Source organism: Cetorhinus maximus, chromosome 6, assembly GCF_964194155.1.
Source record: "Cetorhinus maximus chromosome 6, sCetMax3.hap1.1, whole genome shotgun sequence".
NCBI lineage: Eukaryota > Metazoa > Chordata > Chondrichthyes > Lamniformes > Cetorhinidae > Cetorhinus > Cetorhinus maximus.
Window position 1 is genome coordinate 98411833 of NC_135884.1, and position 21536 is coordinate 98433368.

At 41.8% G+C, this 21536-nt stretch overlaps 1 protein-coding gene and 1 pseudogene across 1 annotated transcript in view; both read left to right on the forward strand.

The window, feature by feature from the left end:
* Positions 1-281: 281 nt before the first annotated feature.
* Positions 282-434, forward strand: LOC144682335 (U1 spliceosomal RNA; annotated as a pseudogene).
* A 1292-nt stretch (positions 435-1726) lies between these two features.
* Positions 1727-21536, forward strand: part of LOC144681968 (pleckstrin homology domain-containing family G member 4B-like) — a 338637-nt gene continuing 318827 nt past the window's right edge. Inside the window, exon 1 of the mRNA XM_078544151.1 lies at positions 1727-1917. The gene's annotated coding sequence lies outside the window, so the exon portion shown is untranslated. The remainder of the gene's footprint in view (positions 1918-21536) is intronic.

Below are 21536 nucleotides of genomic sequence, written 5' to 3' on the forward strand. Positions count from 1 at the left end.
GCAGCCATAAATATTGGAGGAACAAAAAAAGTACCACAGACACCATTCCGATCACTGCTGCTCCAGGTTGACTCCCCTATTCAGCATCCTGCCTCCAGAAGCTCTGACTACAATAATGCAATCAGTTACCTGCTAGTGCAACAGACCAAATATCAAATCTGCAGCATCTACCACGAGCTGCTCTTAAACCTCCTTCCTTAATTTAATAAGGTTCAAGACCTAATCCCCAGGATTCCTCATACCTCGCCATTTATATTAACCCAGTGTGAGGAGGAGGGGGTGCAGAGGAGAAACCATGATCAATGAATGTGGTTCCCCCAGGACAAGGCTAGCCCATTGCACTCTGGGTGTGCTGACGCCTGCGATGTCCCCAAATGCAGGATACTTGGCTGCAAAATTTGTGGTACTGGGGGACTGTGTTCTTGCTCTCCCCTGAAAAAAAGTAAAACAGGTGTTCCTGAAATTAACACACCCATACAGTTTAACTTTAACGGCCCAAATTTTGTTTTTGAAAATGTGAAGGACTTTTATATTTAAACTGTGTACTCTTGCTCGATTGTTGCTGGACCAATTGTTCGGGAATTCAGATAAAGTTGAAAATGGAAATTTTTTTTGTCATTTAGGAAATATTTTAAAACTACACCAATAAACTTTGAAGTTTTCAAGCTGATATTTTGGAAGTATTGCATGTTAGAACTCTTTTTCATGCCAATTATTGATATATTGCAAAAGAAAAGGCTTCATAACTTTATTGTGGAATTTTTAATGCATGTTAACTGTCTAAATTCTTGCTCCTAAAACAGAAGATTTGTTGGCAGTTTCATCTTGTACAAAACTAAGAATGAGAAATTGGTTTGTTAGTGAGAGAAAATAGGCTGGTAAATTTAACAAAATACACATTTTATCTACCATTACTCATTTCTTAATTTTTTTCATTTATTGTTAAGCCGACAGTTTGACTGCTGCAATCGGGCAGTATATGTTTCCAGTGCTTTAACTTTTTGATTTGCATATGAATGGGATTCATTAGTTTAGTACAGAAGAACACTTACATGGATAGTTAGATGTAGTGCCAGAGTTAAAATGCTGCAACTATCACAGCTTGGGTGTATGAACAAATTTAAGGTGAGATGAATGCTAGGTGCATACTTTAAAATTTATAAAATTTATAAATGATTACAATATGTTGATTTTCAGAATGGTATAGATAAGCACTATGGAGAGGATTTTTGAATGGCTGCTTCTGCTGGAGAACTTTTTATAGTGATCCAAAGGCTATTTTATATTAATTATTGTTGGCTCTAATATGTAACATACAATGAGTATATTTGAAGATAGTCTTTAGAAATGTGGAAATTCACATTACATCAATAATTCAAGACACTGGTAGTTGAAAAACTAATTATTTATAAATTCTGCTAATACTGCCTTATTTCAAGACAGTGTAATTATCAGGGGTTCAGATAAAAGTGTAATATAGAAAAGTGGTTTTCTGATATTTTGGAATTCTTTAAACTGGGACTAGGCAATAAATGTCCAGTGTTGGCAATTGCTGTCAATTTTACTTCCATTAGCTTTAACTTTGAACTACCTTAAAGGATACTTTAAAGAGTTAAATAGCTGACGGATTTCTCCAATCATCAGCCAGTTTCCTCATCCCATGTGCTTTGACAGGCATATGTAAATTAGCCCTGACGAGAAAGCAAGGACAGACCAAGACTGATAGAGTAAATACGATCTCAGAGCTCTGTTTGTAATTCTTACTTGTCATGTTCTTTTATGTTGTGGCCCCAAAGAAGCAGAGGACAAAGTGGAGATGAGAGCTGTGTTTTCACTGGTGCACCTCTGATTCAGTGAATCTAAGACTTACTGGGAAAAGACAAATCGGGAAGTGGGATTTGAACTTCTGTGGTTTTTGTAAGTACAGGCTGTTACCTGGTGTCTTTTTTGTGTGGTTTTGTCACTGAGTTGTTAACTGCGTTAATTTATTTCTGGTATTTCAGGTATGATTAGTTTCCGACAACCATTGATTTAATTGCTTGAGCCTTTATACACGATTTCATGCATCAGTTGTGGCTGTTGCTGATTTTTGTTTTTCACAATTAGTGCGATGTGCTGTTTAAACATGTTGGGAAAAGGGCCTTTGTTTTAAGTAGGGTATTTCATAATAGAATCCCTTCAAATTGTGTTTGACTCTGGAGCATGCAAACAATATCTTGCACCTTATAATTTCATCTGTATTACTGTCTGCCCTTTCTTGTATTGTGAAGTGAATGTCAAAGTAAAAAGCTTTTTTAATGCTTCATCTGTAACTTAGGAATGTGTTACTGCAGCTCTTGTAACTTATTTTTTAAATGTGAAATAGTTTAAGTATTTGCAATGGGGGAGGGTGAGAAAGCTGGAATAAAGGATGAGAGTTTGCAGGTGTTCGTGTTGATGATTTTACGATAGAGTAAGAAAGAATACTTGCTTGTGTTTCAATCCTGCCTTGCCGAAAGGCATCCACTGGACTGTTGCAAGATGATCACTAATGATTCTGGTCAGTTATTGAGTTTATCCTTATTGCTTGCCATGGTTACCACTGAAGCATGAAGGCAAAAGCTAATGCCTTTACTATTGCTTTGTTACATCTGGCAAAGTATTTGTTGGACAACAGGTAATTCGGATTCTCAGCATGACAAATTGTTTAGAAGACCAGGCAAGGCATTTTCAACTTCAGCAAACAGATTGATACTTACTGCCTTTATGTTTTGGTGCGGGTGGGTGGACTGTGAGGCCGGGGGAGAGATAAAAGGTTATTATTCAAGCATTAAAATATACATGCAAAGTAGTTATAGGAGTTCTGTAATTTTTAAACAAATCTTCATTGTGCAGAGGCAAGGGTTAAAATAAAGGTAAACAAGTGTATGCAGTTTATGTAAGCCCAGAGAGCAACAATATATACTGAACATTTTCATACTTCTGAATGTCCTTGGATGTCTTTTTTTTTGAGGAGATAGTTTCGTGGCATTCATTTATAGATTAGAAAGGTGTTCAGGGAGAAAAAAACAATTTATATATGCATGCTTGCTCATCAAAGCTACTTTCGAGCTGACTTTGTTTGTGAATTATACTTTCAGTTTTAGATGATGGAAGAGCTTTCAAAAAAAAATTGCTGACTGTCATGGTGTTTGGCTGAGAAAAGTCTGTACACTTGATATAACGTGTTTCATCTAATAATGGTTTGAAAATGAAATAAATGTTTTATGTCCCTTAGTGATTCGGGGTCTAACAGCTTTGGTGAGGGAGAATGCTTATTAAATGATAATTAAGCATGGTTTATCATAGGTTCAAAAATCCAAATAATATACACTGCTGACAAATCAGTTATATACATTTCCACTGAATGAATGCAGATTTGTTTTTCTGCTAGACTTTAGTAGAATTAGTGCACAGATCATCTCACACCCATTGAGATCTATCTATGCATTTGCAGTTAACATTTCTGTTTTACTATTTTGTAAATAGGTTCAGTTTCGTATGGTAACATTCATTGTACTGGAAATTTACATTCTGCTTCCTATTTGGGCACTTTGAATGGTGCCACGATCCAAGATAGGATTTTGGACATTGTAGTCTGAACTGATTCCGGCTTCAAGAATTTTACTAGTGTTCCATAAAAGATTGCATGCTAAATGTATCCGATGGTCGCTACCATTATGTAAAGATGCCCAGTATAAATTTCATTAATAGCTGAGTAAATAAAACTGTGGCAAAGTTTTGCTCTCATTATTTTCTTCCAGGCCACTAAGCACTTACAGGATACGCCAAATTATACCACTGCTTTCAACTAGTACAAATTCTTTTTGCACATTGGATACCAATCCACAAAATATGTTTTCACTGATATTTTGATCACCGTTTCTACCCACCTGCTCTGCCTCTCCACCACCCCTACCCCCACCTCTCCTCATCGCACACATTATAATGCCTGTATTAAAATGATACAATTAAGTATTACAGGAGACCTATTCATAAAATGGAGACTGGATTTTAGTTTTCCAAATCTACCTAAAACAGAGTGGAGTGCCTCGACAGTATAAACATAGGAGAGTGGCGACTAGAAGGCACTTTGGTACTGCTCTGATAAAACCTGGCATAATCTTACTCCCATTTGGCTGAGCTGAACTTCAGAATAATCCCAGAATACTACTATTCAACCCTTCTCAATGCATTTGACAAAGCCAGTAAATTGCCCTACTTGTTCTGGGAATTGTTCTTTTAATTTATTAGCATTTATTGGCATTATTAGGCAAGAATCTGGGATATCAGTGATATTCATAAATTATCTGAATGTTGAAAGTTTTAAGCCTAATCCGCAATGAATATGGACACATGTCACGAAACTTTGGAGCTCAGCTAAATACACCACATCAGGGTGAAATATTAAGTTACCCATACTTACACCTGAACATAAAGGCTGATTGCAGATTATTGCAAAAGAACGTTTACTTGGGAACTGCTTCCAGCAAAATTGCATGCAAGCACAGCTGTAAATCATGTGTGCGTAACTTGTTAGTCACAGCTCTTGCAACCAATGCATTGAGAATTTGTGAAAAGTTGGAAAACTAATTTGGAATATGGGGGCATCACAGTTAAACTAATACTGTCCTTGCTATGTCTATTTGGAGGGTGGGTTGTGGTGAGGTTGGTGATTTTAGATAGCAATTAGATGCATGTTGGCTGCTTTTTTTGACTCCCACCTCCAAGCCCCTGAGTGCTTAAGCAAACTGTAAGTCCTACATTCTCAGTGAAGTGAGATCATCTAATTCAGCATGTTTCTGTGTCAGACCTGGAGGTTTCTTGGTCTGTATTGCTTGGTCCCTATTTGGGAAAGCTTAGCATCCCCCTGAGGTTAAAGCAACAAGTTTGAGTGAACTAAATAAATGCTGAATTGTGCCACATTGGTTAGAGGTGTGGCTCATGTATATCATGAGGTGCAGAGTGAGAAATGCTTAATACATTAGTTTTATTTACATTATGATGCAGATTTACATTATATTAAAACCATATGAGTTAATTAAGAAAGCCAGCATGGATTTAAGGGTCAACATCCTGGAAAACTCTCCCTAACAGTGCTGCGGGTGTACCTACACCACAGGGACTGTAATGGTTCAAGAAGGCAGCTCACCACCACCTTCTCAAGGGCAGTTAGGGATGGGCAATAAATGCTGGCCTAGCCAGCGAAGCCCACATCCCATAAAATGAATTTTTAAAAAGTTGAGTTTTTGATGAGGTAACACAGAGGGTTGATTAGGGTAATGCGTTTGATGTACTGTACATGGGCTTACAAAGGGCATTGATAAAGTGCCACATAACAGGCTTGTCAGCAAAGTTAGAACTCATGAAATAAAAGGGACAGTAGCTGCTTGGATATGCTGAGTGACAGGAAACCGTAATGGTGAACAGTTGTTTTTCTGGACTGCAGGAAGGTATATAGCGAGATTCCCCAGGGGCCTGTGTTAGGACCCCTGCTTTTCTCGAAATTAATATTAATGACCTAGCTTTGGATGTGGAGGGCACAATTTCAAAATTTGCAGATGACACAAAACTTGACTTCAAGAGGGCATAGACATGCTGTTGGAATGGGCAGACGTGTGGTAGATGAAATTTAATGCCGAAATCTAAAGTGACTTTGAGGTTAGGCAATATAAAATGAAGTGTGCAATTCTAAAGAGGGTGCGGTAGCAGAGGGACCTGGAGTTATATGTGCACAAATCAGGTGGCAGGCCGGTTGATAGAGTGGTTAAAAAGGCATATAGCGGCAGAGTGTACAAAAGCAAGGAAGTTATGATAAACCTGTAGAAAATACTGTTTCGACCACAGCTGGAGTGTTGTGTCCAATTCTGGGAACCACGCTTTAGGAAGTTGTGAGGGCATTAGAAAGGGTGTAGAAAAGATTAATGAGAGTGGCTCCAGGGATGAGGAACTTCAGATATTGGATAGTTTGAAGAATGTGGGCCTGTTCTCCTAGAAGAGAAGATTAAGAGGAGATTTGATAGAGGTGTTCAAAATCATGAGGGATCTGGACAGAGAAGATAGGGAGAAACTGTTCCTGTTGGTGGAAGTATCGAGAACCAGCGGGCACTGATATAAGGCGATTGGCAAAAGAAGCAATGGTGATGTGAAGAAAAGCTTTTTTTATCTTAGTGGTCTGGGATGTAGTGCCCAAGAGTATGGTGGAGGCAGATTCAGTTATCGCTTTCAAAAGAGAAGTGGATAACACCTGATGAGAAAAAAATTGCAAGGCTGCAAGGGAATGGGACTGGATGGGTTGCTCTTGCAGAGAGCCAGCATGGACACACAGGGCCAAATGATGGACTGCTAAGTTGTAACCATTCTGTGATTCTATTTTCATGCAGCTAAATATCTATTTTTTTCCAGAGGTCAGTGTAAGTAGTTAACTGTATATTATTTTCTTTGGGTATTGTGTTAAAAGCAGTATCACAAATTTCGTTCCCTCATCACTGATTCCATTCCCCTCTCTAGGCACTATCTCGGGCTAAACCAAACTGATAGCAAAGTCAGCATCCCATTTGATCCTGAGCTGAGCTTCAGATGCCAGATCCTCTCCATCACAAAGACCTGAAGCCCTCGCTCATGCTTTTTTTACCTCCAACTCAACCATCCCAATGTTCTCCTGGCTGGCCTCCCATCTTCCACTCTCCATAAACTTAAGCTCATACAAAATCCTGTTGCCCATATCCTAACTCACACCAAGTCCTTGTCACCAATTATCCCTTTGCTTGCTGTTCTACATTGACTTCTGGCCCAATAATGCTTCAGTTTTAAAATTCCCCTCTCGCCTCTCTGTATGTGTAACCTTCTTCAGCCCTACAGCCTTTGACAACTCTGTTTGTCCTACTCTGACCTTTTGCGCAGCCCAATTCTTGCAGCCTAATTCTTTCACCCCACCGTTGGCAGCTGTTGCTTCAGCTATTTAGGTCCTAAGCTCGGAAATCCCCTCTGTAAATATCTTTGTATCTCTGGCTCTCTCTCCTCCCTTAAGACTCTACTTAAAAACCCATTCCTTTGGTGACCTGTCCTAATGGTTCCTTCCCTGACTCAGTGCCAATTTTTGTCTGGTGACGTTCTTTTGAAGAACTTAGGGATTTTTAGTAGACTTAAAGTGCTATATAAATGCAGTTTAGTGTTGTAGCTGTTTTGTTCAGATATTGGGTGGAAAGGTCAGCACTGATAGAAATTTTCTAGAGGCAGAAGAGAATGAGAGAACTGGTAGCACCAGTTCCATCCTATTGAGCTGCACCAGACGATTAAGGATTCAGCTGTAACTTAGTTCATGTTTTAGCCACACCTTCACTCAATTGAAGACCTTAGAGAAAACTTCATTGTTGATGGAAAAAACAAATTAGTCTACTTCTGATTTCTTTCTTTCTTCTACAAATAAAATGGCATAGGTTGCGTTAACTTATTGGAAAATAGACAGATAAGAATATACTAAAACAGTTGAATCAGTTGACCAGTTAAATACTTCTCTGTACTTTTATTTTGTGCTTGTTGAAATTGAAAGGGTACAAGTGTGTAGTTAATCCAAACAAAGTTTAGACTCACAGTAGTTTTATTGTACTATAGCTTACAGTAGCTGAAACCACATACATGGAAACTGCTGGATTCACATGTGCTGTTAGTTCACACTTGTTTCTTGCAAAGGAGCAAAAACACCAAAAATTGACAATGTTCCATTCCTTTAATGTCGGGTAGTGCAGTTAGTGACTGCCAGTATTTTGAGTGATTTCTAATTGATATGAAATATTTAATGTATTTGAAATTACTTTATGAACGGTTGAAAATGATACATACATGTATATAGCCCAAGGAATACTTTTCTCGGGGGAAAAAATGTATCTTTTTCATTCTGATTACATGTAATGTTTACTCTGCTGAAATTTTATCTGAACACTTCAAACCATTTGCCCTTGTGGCTTTTAAACTAGTGTGGCTGAGATTCTGTGAATCCTTGCTATGCAACTCATTTGTTAAAATGCTGAAGGATTAATGCAATGATGTATTACATTACAGAACTGTTATGTCACAGAAAATAGAATTTACAAAGTTTCTAATTAACCCTTTAAGAGCCTAATTTATTAATTGTAAAAGATAAGTTACATTTTAAAAACTCTAATAAATTTGGTGTTCTCTAATTAAAAAAATTAAGTTTTCACTGCGTGCACTTGAAATTTAGTACTGTGTCATTAGATACTTGGTATCCTGCGTATTTTAAAGAGCACAGCAGCCATTTTGAAAATAAAATGTGGAGTGGGAAAACCCATGCATGGTGACTGATTTTTTTTTGAAGTGGGAAAGACCTTACCTTTGCGCCTGCACTCACAAAAATGAGTAGATGGAAAATCACAGGATCGCAGCTGTTAAAGAGCAAAATACCCTGGCCAGAATGTTACTATTGCAGAACCTATTTTTAAAAATAATCACAATATTATGCTCAATATTAATTTCCTTTTTTGTTTCCATTCTCAGTTTTCTTTTTTCCCTTTTATTTTTCTCCCGCCCCATCAGCATTTGCTGCTTCCCTACTATTCAGGTGAAAAAATAGCCTTCTCCTTGGAGTATAGCTCCATGCCATCCAACAGTGTCTGCCCTAATGTGTGACTTGATAATCATCGCTGGAGCATCATAGCTGAGTCTAATCCAGTTTGTGATTGTGGTGTGGATAATCTCCAGCCAGAAGTGCCTAGTGGATAATCCATCTCCGCCTCCTCTGGAGGTCCCCAGCATCACAGATGCCAGTCTTCAGCCAATTCGATTCACTCCACATGATATCAAGAGGGCATTGGTAGTGCAAAGGCTATGGACCCTGACAATATTCCGGCAATTGTACTGAAGACGACTCGTGCTCCAGAACTTGCCACATTCCTAGCCAAGTTAGCCCAGTATAGCTACAGCACCAGTATCTACCCGGCAATGTGGATACATTGGGGGAGGCGATGGCGTAGTGGTATTGCCACTGGACTAGTGATTCGGAGACCCAGGGTAATGCTCTGGGGACCTGGGTTCGAATCCCGCAGCAGATGGTAGAATTTGAATTCAATGAAGATCTGGAATTAAAAGCCTGATGGTGACCATGAAACCATTGTCAATTGTTGTAAAATCTGGTTTAGAGAAGGAAATCTGCTGCCCTACATATGACTCCAGATTGACTCTTAAATACCCTCTGAACTACACAAAAAGTAGGACAAATCCAACCGGACCAATTACCGCCCCATCGGTTTACTCTCAATCATCAGTAATTTAGAGAAGGAATGGAAGGGGCCGTCAACAGAGTTGTCAAGGGCACTTGCTTAGCAAGAACCTGGTGAATGACACTCAGTTTGGGTTCCGCCAGGGCCTTTCAGCTCCTGACTTCATTAGAGCCTTGGTTCATAAATGGACAAAAGAGCTGAACTCCAGAGTTGAGGTGAGAGTGATTGCCCTTGACATCAAGACAGCATTTGACCTAGTGTGGCATCAAGGAGCCCTAAAAAAAACTGGAATCAATGGGAATTGAGGAAAACTCTCCACTAGTTGGAATCATACCTAGCACAAAGGAAGATGGTTGTGGTTGTTGGAGGTTAATCATCTCATTCCAGGATATCACTGCAGGAGTTCCTCAGGGTAGTGTCCAGAGCCCAACTATCTTCAGCTGCTTCATCAATGACCTTCCTTCCATCAGAAAGTCAGAAATGGAGATGTTCATTGATTGCGCAATGTTCACAATTCACAACTCCTCATACTGAAGCAGACCGTGTCCCAAATGCAGCAAGACTTGGGCAATATCCAGGCTTGGGCTGACAAGTGGCAAGTAATATTTGTGCCACACAAGTGCCAGGCAATGACCATCTCCAACAAGAGAGAATCTAACCATCACCTCTTGACATTCTATGGCATTACCATCGCTGAATTCCCCCACTGTTAACATCCTGAAAGTTACCATTCACCAGAAACTGAACTGGACTAGCCATATAAATACTGTGGCTATAAGAGCAGTTCAGAGGCTAGGAATACTGCGATAAAAGCAAAATACTGCTGATGCTGGAAATCTGAAACAAAAACAGAAAATGCTGGAAAAACTCAGCAGGTCTAGCAGCATCTGTGAAGAGAGAGAAATAGAATTAACACTTCGAATTCATAAGACCCTTCTTCAGAGCTGAAGAGAAGTGGAAATGTGATGAAATTTATACTGTTTGAGGGGAGTGGAACAGGTGAAGCTGGATAGAAGGCTAGTGAAAGGTAGGGACATAGGAGAGGAATACTGCATCGAGTAACACGCCTCCTGATTCCCCAAAGCCTGTCCACCATCTACAAGGCACAAGTCAGGAGTGTGATGCAAAACTGTCCACTTTGCCTGGATGAGTGCAGCTCCAACAACACTCAAGAAGCTTGACACCATCCAGGACAAAGCAGCCCAGTTGATTGGTACCTCATCCACAATCATTCACTCCCTCCACAGTGGCAGCAGTGTGTACCATCTATAAGAAGCACTGCAGGATCTCACCAAGTCTCTTTAGACAGCACCTTCCAAACCCACGACCACTATCACCTAGAAGGACAAGGGCAGCGCATACATGGGAATACCACCACCTAGAAGTTCCCCCCCGAAGCCACTCACCATCCTGACTTGGAAATATATTACCATTCTTTCACTGTCGCTGGGTCAAAATCCTGTAACTCCCTCCCTGACAGCACTGTGGGTGTACCTACATCACACGGACTGCAGCAGTTCAAGAAAACAGCTCACCACACCTTTTCGAGGGCAATTAGGGTTGGGCAATAAATGCTGGCCTAGCCAGCGACGCCGACATCCCACGGACAAATTTTTTTAAAAAATGGAATGTAGATGGTGTTCAGGAGGGGAATGCTTTTTTCCCCTTCCTCTTCCCTACTGCAACCTACTTGTAGCTACATGTAGGAGTTGAGTACATAATTTAGCCTTCAGCATACAGATCTGAGTCTTGAACATGAGGAATATATGATGTATTGTGTAGGATTTTTCTGGCACATCTGGCCTTGATTGGTAACAGATGGGGGAAATAAAGACCACGGGGAAGGAACAGATTGCATAAGAATGGATAGAGAGGGAGTGGATGGGAAAGAGTGACAGTGATGCCAATTAATGCCATAAAAAAAAAATCAAGCACTGGGGTTAATTTCTTTGATGATGGAATTGAAAAATAGAAGTTATATTGAACTTTTGTTGAATATTAGTTAAAGCACATTCGGAGTACTGTATAAAGTTCTGGTCGTTGTGTTAAGAAAAGGATATATAGGGGCACTGGAGAAGGTGCAAAATGATTCCCAAGGATCACATCAGAACTGAGAAGAATCAGGAAAAGTTGAACCAGTTGGGGCTCTGTTTTCTCTGGAAAAGAGTAAAGGATTACCTGATAGACATCTTTAATATACAACAGGATTTAATTAGGGAGGTTTAGAGAAACCGCTTCCACTTGGGGCAAAGTCCAAAACTAGAGCTCATAAATATAAGATAGTCACTAAAAAATCCAATAGAGAGCTCAGGAGAAACTTAAGGAGAGTGATAAGAATGTGGAACTTGCTACAACAAGGAATAGTTGAGGCAATTAGCATTGATGAATTTAAGGAGAAACTAGATAAATGCATGAGGGAGAAATAAATTTGGGATATGCAGATAGACATAGATGAAGAGGGTGAAATAGGAGGCTTGTATGAGCATAAATGCCAGTACAGACCAATTGGTCTGAATATTACTGTGCTATACTTTCTATGTAAAGCAGTACACCTCAAAATGCCCCAAAAGGGTACTAAAAAATGACAAACTGAATTTCCTGGAGAATACTGGGTTTAGCTGCAGATAAAGACGTGATAAGTTCATGTTCCATTGCACTATTATTGAAATTGCTTTTCATATGTCAAACATGAGGCTATTGGTTCTTTTTCACAGAAGATCAAATTAAATTGCAAAATATCCTAAAACAATAAAGATTTTCGAATTAAGTGCATGAAAAAAAATTTAACTTATTCGCTTTCTTGGTTGTTGGCCTTTATTTAGAAATAGTTTTCAATCGTATGTTGTTTTTTTATGGCTAATAGCTTTTTTGAAGCTGTTTCTGTTACTCTGAATTAGAGAGGAGTATGTGTGATGGTTATTGGCATAGGGAGCTGGAGGTGTTGATTGGAGGCTTAGGAGACATCAGCCCTTACCTCAAGAGCCTTGGTACATAGATTTCATGAATCCTGCTTTTTGAAGACCCTGGGCGGAATCTTCTGCTCCTGCCGATAGTGGGAACCGTGGCAAGTTGGGGCACTAAATTTGGCATGATAGAAAAAGTCTGGTGGGATATTAGTTTGGAATTTTGTTCTCTCGATTTTGATGGTGAGTTAAAAGTGGGTTGAGTTTCCCGCTGACCTGTCAGGAACCACGTTTGCATTTATTTGCATCTCATGAATGATCATTAAAAGGCCAACTCGTCGGAATTATGTTCCCCTCCAAAGTAAGTGCTCCGCCAGCGGATAATTAGAATGGTCTGTTTCCCGACCATATATAAGTGGCATCCACCTGGCAAGCTTCAGTTTATCAGCGGCTTCGAGGTACGTAGACGCTGCTTTCACCTACCTTTAAGAGCCTTCCTGTGAGATTTCAGGTGCTTGTATCAGAAGCTGCGCCAAGACTGGGCATGGGAGGCAGCACCAGTTGGAGGGGGAAGACTGAGGCAGGACTGGGAGAGTGGTGATGGAACACGAGAGAGAAGGGGGAAGACAGAGGCAGGACTAGGTGGGGGATTAAGGAACAGTGGAGTTGTGAAAATCTGGGGCGGTTGGGTGGGGGTGGCGGTCAGGTCGACAAATCAACATTAAGTGATACAGTGGGGAGGGGAGGGCAGGAATATAAACATGAGCAATGATGGGGCCAGGGATAATAAGGGGAGGCTGGATAGTGACAGGAGGGAGGGGAATTAGGGGACGTGTGAGGATGGGTGGAACTTGGTGGATGATATGGGGAGGTTGGTAGCTGGTCTCACTCTCACAAGAGCCAAGAGCACCATTTTCGCATTCAACTAAGAATGATACAGTTTGAAAACAAGCTAGGAAAAAATTATTCGGGGATGGGCTCAGAGCATGTGGGAGGAGTTCACAGCAGACCTTGGCCAGTTGAAGGGGAGCCCCACAACTGTCCTGCTCAAATCATTGAGAGCATGGCTCAGCTGAGTGCTGGACTCGAGGGTCTCATGCACAATAAATGAGCTTGGCTCCTTTACTCGTGGTGCACATTCAAGCAAGAAGTTTAGGTGCTGCGGTGCATATGGCCTTAATTACAGAGGCAAGTCAGAATGGATGCATGCTCCAAGAATCAATGACTACATTTGGTGCGCAGAGGCAGCATGGACCCTACAAGCCTCCTTGTTCCCAGTGCATTGGCCATGGCATTCAAGGCACCATGCTTATAGCTATGACATAAGTGCAAGTACTAGGTATCCTAGTTGTTCTAAAGGCCACTGGAAGTCGACCAACACAAGGCTGATTGTGGCTTCTATGACTTGGGTGTTCTGACCCTAATGAACACCCTTGTTATGAATGCACATTCACGTCTGAAGGGAAAGAACAACCATCTGTCATCTTCCAGCGTGATATTGTCCTGCAAGGGATGGCCTTGGTATGTGATGTGCAGACTAAGGGAAAGTTGAGGGCTGGAGAGTGCATAGCTACCTTGTATATGGAGGAAGACAATTTAAAGGGAACTAACATTGATTGCTCAATTATATCTGTTCACAAAAACAAGGAGGAGTGGAGAATGCAGGCTGCAGGCAACGCTGCCATCCTGATAGCTTTGATGAAAATGAGGAGAAGAAGGGCCCATTGCCGACTGGCACAGCTCAGAAAACTGTTGCCCTGAGCAGCAAGAGCCAGCAGGACCCCAGGAAGACCCAGATGCTAACAAGTCCATAATGATGCTTGGTGTAACTAAAGATCTTTGGAAGACGCAGCTCATACATGGAGATGAGTGAAAGACAGCGCCGCAGACGCCTTTGCTTGTCGAGGGATGTGGTAGCTCATATTTGCCACGTTATCCTTGAACTCGTGGCGCATGGACTTGGAGGGCACCCAATGCCAGTTGATCTGAAGGTTACCGCCACACACAATTTATTTGCCACTGGATCCTTTCAGGGCTTCACTGGGGTCCTCTCATAATTGGCAACACATAAATGCATAAGGCAGGTGACTAATGCCCTTTTCAATAAAGCTTACCATTTTGTGCAGTTCCACATGGGTGAAACACACCAGGCTGCCAGAGCTGTGTGATTCACTACAATCTGAGGTTTTCTGCAAGTGCAGAGCACCATCGACTGCACACATGTGGCCTTGAGAGCTCCCTGGCAGCAGACTGTGAGATTCATTAATAGAAAAATATTTCACTTGCTAAACATCCAGCTAATCTGTGATCACAGAAAGGAGATCTTGCATGTTTGTCCTAGGTACCCAGGGAGCTCTCACGACTTGTACGTTTGAGTCACTCCCAGGTGCCAGAGATATTTGAGGGAGTTAGGCGCTCAGAGGATTGGCGTCTATGTGATAAGGGACATCCCTAAAGACATGGCTAATGATGCCTGTTCGTTGTCCACAGAGTGCATCTGAGGAGAGATACAATACTGCTTGCTCAGCTACAAGGTCCTTAATGGAGCAGACTATTGGCCTCTTATAGATGCATTTCAGATGTTTGGTCCGATTAGGTGGAGCTCTTCAGCACTCAGCACAGAGTATGTCCAGCATCACCATTGTTTGCTGTACCCTGCACAACCTAAAACTGCAAAGGGAGAATGTTTTGCCACAGGGAGACCTGGAGGAGCTACACATCTCCTCCTCAGATGTGAAGGACTTTGAAGGGGATGAATTTGAAGAGGATGAAGGTTCAGACAAGCCACAGGAGGATGCCATTGCCTGGGCATGACGTGGAAGACATGCCCGTGACAACTTCATTACTACAAGATTCCAGGAGGAATAAGGTGAAGACAAGTTGTTATGAGTGTAGTTCTCTTCACACTTCGATGCAGGGGAGACATCAAGGATCTCATAGTCAGTTTCAACATCTCATGAAAGATCATCAATCTCACAATGATCACGGAGGAAGCATTAGTCATCTTAAACCCTAACGATGGTGTCATCGTTCGAAGGCGCAATAGCCTAGAGACTATGTGGCTGCTGTTGAGAATAGGACAAGAACTCCACCAGTGCACATCCTTAAGCAATTACACAGTGCAGTTTTATCTGCCATGGCGCCAACAATTCAGTGACCATGGCATCCTTTAAGAGCCTGAAATGCTATCTCACTCATGCCATTGTGACAGCAGCTTAGCAAGGCGGCTCGAAGAGGAAAAACATTTGTCAATGGTTAGCACTTGACTGTCGCAAGATGGAACTACACCCGGATAGCACCATCTGTCGAAACACCAGCTCTTGTGGATGATTAATGCAGAACCCACATCTTGACCTTCCAAATCCATGACCACTACCATCTAAAAGGATAAGGGAAACAGATGGGAACACCCCCACCTGGAAGTTTCGCTTGAAGTCACTCACCATCCTGATTTGGAAATATATCTCTGTTCCTTCACTGTTGCTGGGTCAAAATCCTGGAACTCTCTTCCTAACAGCACTGTGGGTGTACCTACAGCACATGGACTGCAGCGGCTCAAGAAGGCAGCTCATCACCACCTTCTTAAGGGCGACTAGGGATGGTCAATAAATGCTAGCCCAGCGAGCAAAGCCCACATCTTGTGAATGAATGAATTTTAAAAAGTGGCATCAGATATCAGGATGTAGTGATCTGTCACACGACAGCATGGAAGCAAAGCTGCAAGTTACGTTAGCATTGCTCTCATAGAATGTGGTTCAGCAGGACCATTATGTGATTATTGACAAACACTTATGGATCTGCATTTGTCGGAGCCTGCCAAGTTTCTGTTCTGCATTGCCTTGGCACCTGGGAGCGCTGTGGTCCAGTCAGTTTTGAGACAGCAATCAATGATAACTTCTTTCATAGATACTGATGATGGTATGAAAACGATGCTTTGGCACATCTCCTGAGTGCCAGGAGATGTGCCAAAGCATCGCTTTCATACCATTGCAGTCCTTGACATTGTCCATCTCACAAAGGCCAATCTTTCAATGAACCCTAAATCACTGAGTGTACAGCCATGCAGTAAATTTGATATCGACTGGCATTTTGTGACTTCACAGAGGGACTCCATGAAGCAGTGCTAGGCAGCAGTACAGGAGCAAAGTAACACCCTCACAAGTAAGTTGACGGTTTCAGCAGGTTGAGCAGACACCTTTGACATCACAGACTCATTCCCGTCAGGAAACATTTCAAATGTCACCAAGCGGAACCAAGTTCCATCGCTCAGCATCAAGCATGGGGAGAGTGGGAAGTAATAAAGGAATAATGTTCAGCCTTAAAAGCGGAGATGAAATAATGCTGCAGAGAGGTATGAAAGGCTATGGTGCTTGATGATGAATATTACTTTTACCAAAACCTCAGTTGTAAAATAAAGGCCATCGCAAAATGAACTTGGGTGAAAAGACTCCAACGTTGGCCGTTATAAATAATTATAACATCTACAAACTACAGACTTCAGTGCAGCAGCATCAGGATAATCACTAACCTTGAGGAACAATTCTCATGAGGTCACATAATGTGTGCCTCAGATGCAAGGGTTACACGTGTATTTCACAGCCATCATTTTCATATAAGAAGTGTCTTTGCTCATGTTGCTGATGTGGAACTAAAGGTGATTGACTGTGGTGAAATTGAGTGGGACTTTTGGAACTGTGGGACAAGATGGGAGATAATTGTGGGGGTCATTTGGTACCCTTGAATGAACACAGGACCTTGCATCACATCAAATCAGCCATTCAATACCTGAGACATGGAGAGGGATAAATGTGAAATATATTTGCAGTAGTGCAGATTATATACAGTGAATGAATACCCGTGCCACCATTGTGCATTCAAAACTTCTTAATTTTTCAAACTCTATTGCCATGTCTAGTTGCTGCCCCGACACCTGTAGCAGAAGTGGAGGCTGTCTGTGATGCCCTGTTGTCTGAAATTACTTTGGTGGGCGTCCTCTGGGAGCCTGAGGCCTAGAGGGCCCTGGCTTGCTAAGGGCCTCCTGCTCCGGGATGGTTGCACCTTCCTCGGCCTGCCCTGCTGGAGTTGATGAGATCACAGGCAGGGGGGATTTGGAGCAGCAGGACACCCTTGGAGACTCAGGGTAGATACCTCCGGCGTGCCTCCTCCCTTTGGGTGGCTGGGGGCCCCTCCCTGACTCCTTGAGGAGAAGGTACACTGGAGGGAGGTCGAGGTGTCCCATTCCCCTTTCACCTAGCCACTGCTGGGGTATATCCATGGCTAGAGTGATGGAGTCCATGTCCGATTCCAAATCTGGCAGAAACTGTGCATTCTGCTGGATCTGGGCCTCCAGTCTTTCCATGGAGATTTCGATGTGCTCACATGCAGGAGCCACGACATCAGACATAATGTGGATGGTCTCCCCCATCCCTCGTTCCAGTCTGGTGATGGCCTCTGATAAATTTCACTGATGTTTCCCCTGCCTGTCTCTGCATCTCCAACATTTCTCTCAGGGCCGATTCCAGAGGCTTATCATCGGACATGGTCTCAGTGCCAGCCTGATCTCGAGCAGTCATCCAAGTGTCAGAGACCTTGGCTGTCACTACCTCTGCCTACTGATCCATGAGATGATCACCAGATAGTGACCCCGAGCCTACTGTAGCACTAGGACCCACCAAAGTACATGTATCTCTACCGGAGGATGCAGGTGAACGCAGTGACGGGTCTTCATCCCGTGGTTTCTCTGCCTCCTCATCTGAGGTGGTTTGGGGGCTGGGGCTGAGGCGCTTGCTAGAACTCTTCCTCATATGAACATATGAACTAGGAACAGGAGTAGGCCACTCGGCACTTCGAGCCTGCTCCACCATTCAATTAGATCATGGCTGATCTGATTGTAACCTCAACTCCACATTCCCACCTACCTCCGATAACCTTTCACCCCCTTTCTTATCAAGAATCTATCTAGCTCTGCCTTAAAAATATCTGAAGACTTTGCTTCTGCCGCCTTTTGAGGAAGAGAATTCTGAAGATTCTCAATCCTCCGAGAAAGAGATTTCTCCTCATTGCTGTCCTAAATGGGCGACCCCTTATTTTTAAACAGTAGCCCCTAGTACTAGATTCTCCCACAAAAGGAAATATCCTCTCCACATTGATCCTGTCAAAACCCCTCAGGATCTTGTATGTTTCAATCAAGTTGCCTCTTACTCTTCTAAACTCCAGAGGATACATGCCTAGCCTATCCAACCTTTCCTCATAAGACAACCACCCATTCCAGTTATTAATCTAGTAAACCTTCTCTGAGCTGCTTCCAATGCACTTATATCCTTCCTTAAATAAAGAGACCAATACTGTACACAGTACTTCTCCACCTATTCTTGCTGGTGGCTGGAATAAAAAAGAGAGATAATTAGTGGTTGACCAGGCAGGCTCCTACGCCAAAGGCCACTCAGTCATTGTCCATATGTTGTCGCTGTATACTGGAATGGGCAGTGAATGCTGGCCTAGCCAGCGAGGCACTCACCCTGTGAAAAGAATAAAAATAAAGTATTTGATGCAGTGAGCTGAAATGCTGTTGTTATCTCTCAGGACAGAGACTTAAAGTGTATCTTCCCAACAACTCCTTTAGATGCTCACGTGTGACAGAAAGAAGGCGCGACTTAGATGCTATGAGGTAGAGTTGCTGTTTGGACGTATTCCTGGAGGTTTTGTCACATGACCTTCAGTCTCCAACCACCCTACCCCTACTCCCGTCATGGGTCGTCCAGCACATCAATTCTTGTAACACTCTGCCTTCCTGTGCAAATTGGAAAGCAAAGACACTCTTGTTACTTGCTTGCATAATTCATGATTCTCAGTCAGATAGTCTCTTTCCCCCATCCCCAATATTTTATAACTAAAGCTAAAGGCTTTAAAGAAACTGAAAAGGTAACACAGTTTTTTATTAATGCCCTGATGATTTCCCTCCAAGCATGGTTGCTTGCAGCAGTGTCTTGGAGATTAATCTTCAATTCCTGGAAACTCCAGGTCAATCCTGGAGACTTTCTAATTCTAATTCAAGTTTATAGAGGATGGAAGATGGGAGGCAGTTTGAATAGACAAGTCTGGAGGTGACAAAAGCAGGAATGAGGTTCGCAGCAGCCAATGGACAGAGGCAAAGGCACTATTACAGATACTGCTACCTTCTATTAAGATTGGCTAATCTATATATACCTCGGGCTGCCAACTCCGGTTTGGCATACTGCTGAGGATTTATCATGTGTTTAAACACATGGTGTTGATAAGTGACATAGCTTGTGATGCTTAATCACATAACATTGTGCATGAAGCACGGTGGTCAGTGGGCTTGCACATAGGATGGATTAGAAAGGACAAGAGCGCACTGAAGTTTGACGTACGTTTCAATCAATGGTTGACACTATAGGGAAAAAAGTGATTTTAAAATAGTGTACTGCAGTAAAGAGGTGCTCTATCTGAAAACTGATAACTGATGAAACTTATTAATAATAGTTGGGCTCTTTGACGTGTAACCTTTCAGGTGCTCCTTTGGCTTGAATATTAAACTTCTAAGTACTAAGTATGGTAAACCTGTATTGAAAATAGTTTTTTTATGTGTAGCATGTTGAATATTACTATTTTATAGGACTCATAGAAATGTCATGGCAGTGAAACCTTGAAGTTTCTGTTCTAACGTACAGAGGTCTATGTTTTATAGGGCTGGGTTTTTGAAAGCACTAAGTCATGTTTTGAGAAATATTCCATAGCATATTCTGTTGACAGAAAATTGCACATCCTGCACAATTCAATCAAGCGTCTATAGTCTATGTTTTTAACTAAGTAATATTAGAGTGTAATGGTTTAGAAGCTTAAGTATTGTGTAGTATTATGTTGTTTCAGTTTAATTGCCCGTTAGATTCATGAATGTTCTTTGGGAATTCAGATTTACACTAATTTGAAAACTAGTGGAGAATCACTGTATATTAACTCTAGCTATGCTTATTTTAAAGTAAATTGATTCTTAAATGCATTCTAGTACATTTTAAAGAAAGATTGGTTAAGCTTATGACTTTTGTCACTTTTGACAATATTTTTGTTTAAAATTTGAATTCTAATGAGTAATAAAGGTAAATTCTAAGAGGTGCTTAAAATTGCAAGAGCAAAAGGAACTCTTTAAAAAAAATACATACAGAAATTTTTTTTTCAGTATTTTGGTAATTTGATTAGAGGTCTCTGCTAGAGGGCAAAGTGGAGGGCAGCTGAAAGAGGGGTGGACTTAGGTGTAGCTGGATGACAGACGTCACAGATTGGTTGCGGACGAGTTATAGTGGACGTGTGAGGATGGTGCAAGACAGACAAGCTTGATAAACTGACATCAGATCCCCTGGGGGCAGGACAGGGCAGGAATCTCATCAGGGTTGAATTTTATCCATATTTTGGCTAACAGGGATAGACTGAATAAGTTGATACTTCAGTATATTGACTGTTCCCGTTGATAAAAATTGCAATGAATCCTTTCCAATTGTGATGATTTTTTGTGTGGCAATGATGTTATTTCGTTTGGTTTCTATATGTGTGGCTTGTGGGAGAGGCAAGACTAAGTACTATTAGCACTCCTCCTGTAGGAGAGCTAATGACTCAATACAACCATTTTACGATGCAAGAGTGATTGTTATAACCCAGTATTGGAACTATCCATCTGATAGGCTATGCAAAGTTAAATATAAATATTTTAATCTTAAGAGTTTCGAACAGCCACAACCTGCATACAGCAAAGGCTATGGGCCCTGACAACATTCTGGCAGTAGCACTGAAGATTTGTGCACCAGAACTAGCCATGCCCCTAGTCAAGCTATTTCAGTCAGCTGCAACATTGGCATCTACCTGACAATGTGGAAAATTGTCCGGGCATGTCCTGTCCACAAAAAGCAGGACAAATCTAATCCGGCTAATTACTGCCCCATCTACTCTCAATCATCCAACAAAATGATGGAAGGTGTAATCGACAGTGATATCAAGCAGCACTTACACAGCAATAACCTGCTCACCAATGTTCATTTTGGGCTCCGCCAGGGCCATTCTGCTTTTGACCTCATCACAGCCTTGGTCCAAACTTGGACAAAAGAGCTGAACACAAGTGGTGAAGTGAGAGTGACGGCCCTTGACATCAGGGCAGCATTTGATCCAGTGTGGTGTCAAGAAGCCCTACCAAAATTCAAATCAATCGGAAACACTTAGCACACAGGAAGATGGTTGTGATTATTGGAGGCCAGTCATCTCAGTCCCAGGACATCGCTGCAGGAGTTTCTCAGGGTAGTATCCTAGGCCCAACCATCTTCAGCTGCTTCATCGATGATCTTTCTGCCATCATAAGGTTGGAAGAGGG